The sequence below is a fragment of the Balaenoptera musculus genome, chromosome X (assembly GCF_009873245.2).
Source record: "Balaenoptera musculus isolate JJ_BM4_2016_0621 chromosome X, mBalMus1.pri.v3, whole genome shotgun sequence".
NCBI lineage: Eukaryota > Metazoa > Chordata > Mammalia > Artiodactyla > Balaenopteridae > Balaenoptera > Balaenoptera musculus.
This window is the reverse complement of record NC_045806.1, coordinates 112,210,855-112,214,030: the sequence shown is the minus strand read 5'-3', so window position 1 is coordinate 112,214,030 and position 3,176 is coordinate 112,210,855. Positions and strand designations below refer to the sequence as shown.

Below are 3,176 nucleotides of genomic sequence, written 5' to 3'. Positions count from 1 at the left end.
TGCTGCTGTCAAGTGAAAGACTTCATCCTTCCAACAGAAGGTGTCACCCTCTGGAGCGCTTGACGGACTCTGCTACCCTAACACGTTGTTTCCCCTTTATAAACAGTCCAGCCGCTTTGGCCTTATCTACTTGATTCCAAAATAGCTCGTCAATTTAATAGCATTCAGGTTGTTTATGCACACACAGGCCCTTTGAAAATAACCCTTTTCATGTCGCCAAACAGGCATTTTGAAATCAACTAATTGGATGGTTGTCTGAATTCAACTCGTTGTTTTAAAAATAACCAGTTGTTCCACTGAATTACATTTTTTTACCCCCAAGCCAATTGGTGTGTGTAGACAGAGTTTGAGTCAATCCAGATGGCTGGCTGCATTTTTGACTTGAACTGACTGGGTTTTGTGGTCAGATATATACAGCTCTTGATAGCCACTGGGGAAATGGAGGAGAAGGGAAGGAAGGTGTAGGAACGTTAGGAGAAGTTATATCAACAAAAGTTTCCATCTTGAGTGCTGTGGATCCAGACATTTTCTGCAATCAATCCTCCCTCCTCCTCAACACACATGCACACGCACACGTGCACACACACACATGCACACACACATAGTTAAGAAAACAGAAATAAAGTAATAACATCCCTCCCAGCTGGCTCTGCTCACGGCTGTGGGTCTTTTCTTTCTTTCTTTCTCTCCATGAATTTCTTCACTGCTTGGGTGGCCTGTGGAGGGATTCTGGCAACTCAGCATCATTGGTTTAGCTCCCTCTTAGGCTAACTTTTCCTTCCTGTGGGGAGCTCTCCTTTGAGGGACTTAGTGCTCCTCTCAGTCTGTAAAAGCAAGGCAGGAAGAAGAGGGCTTCAGTCAGACCTGAACCCCCTAATTCCAAGCATGAGGCCTGACTCTGACCCATGGAACCACTTTTCCTGAGGGAAGCTGTGAATTTCCTGTAATGAATGGAACCAGTCCTCCCTACCCAGGCGTTACTACTACATTTTGAGAAATTCTGAGTTTTGTATCATCTATGGTCTCCATAATTAGCTGTCAAATTCTGCTGGCATGAGGAAGTGCAGTTCAGATGCTTTCAAAGGCTACTTCATGTGGACTTAATTTGATTTCTTCATTTACCTTACTGATAACATGATGAAAGTAGAACAGAGAGACTTCCCCTGAACCATCTTAGGTTTTTCACTTACAAGGAAGAAAAGGTTCTCCAAACATTTAAAATCAAACTGCAGGGACTTCCCTGGTGGTCCAGTGGGTAAGACTCTGCACTCGCAATGCAGGGGGCCCGGGTTTGATCCCTGGTCGGGGAACTAGATCCCTCATGCGTGCTGCAACTCAGAGTCCGCATGCCGCAACTAAGAAGACTGCATGCCGCAACTAAGACCTGGCACAGCCTAAATAAATAAATAAATAAACATTAAAAAAAAATCAAACTGCAGGGGTGATTTCCAAAATGTCTTCCAGTTTTTTCACAAATTTTGAGTGAATTATATGACACAAACTCACTTTTCTGCTGCCAGCATTGTACCTTTTCTATCTTGTGCAAAGGTCATTGCTTGCAGTGAATCGAAGAGCACAAGAAATATTCTGTTTGAAACCTGGCCCTGCCTCTGTTGTCCCCAACTTTTCTCTCTCATCTAGTAAATCCCAAATTGGCATGTTTTTCATAACATGTCATTTTTCATGCCTGGCTCTTTAAGGTGAGTATTGATTCCCGTGAGGCTTTCAAAGACATCTGGATAACATTCAAAAGTTTTTGCCTATGACATTTAGGTTTTAAACCACTGCCACATGGCTTGTTGGGATTTTTTAGTTTGGGAGGTATTGGAGGTGTATGACTTGGGTTATGGTCCTGTCTTCATTGCTGACCTGCTGTGTGACCTTGGGAACATCACTTTACTCTCTGAATCTCAGAGGTTTTCTCATGTTATGGGGGTAATAATGTTTGCATGCCTGGTCTATCTCAGAGGGCTGTTGGGAAGAACAATCCAAATAAGGTATGGGGAAGCCCTTTGTAAGAAGAATGAAGTCTTAAATAAATGTAAGAGATTCTAAAAGGAGACAATTTAACTGGGATTATCAGGTAGTCCGGAAAACTTGACCCTTCCTTCTCAGATCAAGAGGTTTGTTGTCAGGTCACACAATTGCACTGTGTGTTACCGTTACTTTAATCCCTGTTTGTTGGGTTCAAACACCCCCGAAGATCAAATTCTACAGAAAAATGGTATGAATGGATATATTGCCTCAGTTTTGAGAATCCACAGTAATATAAGCATAGGGATAAGGAAACTCGGCAGGCTTAAATTTTTTTTTAGTATTAATGACACTATGAATGTGTTAAAGTAATCAGTAATATTACAAGTTCTATTTGCAGCAAAAGTAAAGTGAGAAAGAGAGAACTTCTCCCTGGATTTCAGAATCATGGCTGCTTCAGTTGTGAACACAACTGTTCATAGAAAGATAACCTGTTGTTCTCCTCATTTTAGAGTCAAGAACTAAATCACCTCTGTGAAAATATACAAAAGGACAATAGGCAAATCCATCCTTCATTCTTTGATGTGTCTGTTTAACTGTCCCAGGCTTTCCCATCCTTGAGTGGTGTAGGGGCATCTGATAAACCCCAGCTGATTTAGAAGCACACAGAATCCTGCTTTATATTTTCATCTTATCTAGCTGCTTGCATGGGATTAAATGACCTTTTTGCCATAGGAGCAGTTATGCCGAGGAAGATGAACTTTCCCTTCCATCTGCGGGGTAAATGTTGTTCCTCCACATGCAGACTATCAGCCGAGGGACTGGCATTGTTTCCGGTTGTCAGGATATCATTGGCCTTTTTCCTCTGAAGAAGAGTCAATTCATTGCCTAGTATCAAACAGAAAACAAGAAAAGTAAATACAGCATGATATTTCCCTACAATGGTAAATTAGAAATGGTATGAGTGTATGTGAGTATGACTGTGAAGTTTAAATCTGGGGTAGATCTGGCTGCAAGCTCAAGTTTGAAAACTTTTTTTTCAGAAGTGAATTTGAGCTCCTGTAGTTACATCCAGGAAATACGAGCCATTACCAAGGCTGGGAATTGAGGGTAAGGCCAAAAAAAAGGTCTGGAAATGTAATTGTAATTGGGGAGGCCAAACGACAGAGGTTAAGCCCTGGGAAATGGAAAGGCAAATCGGT

At 41.8% G+C, this 3,176-nt stretch overlaps 1 non-coding gene across 1 annotated transcript; it reads left to right on the top strand.

Moving 5' to 3' along the window:
* Positions 1–1,237: 1,237 nt before the first annotated feature.
* Positions 1,238–1,310, top strand: TRNAA-CGC. The gene has a single exon. It is a non-coding gene; the product is annotated as a tRNA-Ala (tRNA).
* The last annotated feature ends 1,866 nt before the right edge of the window (positions 1,311–3,176 follow it).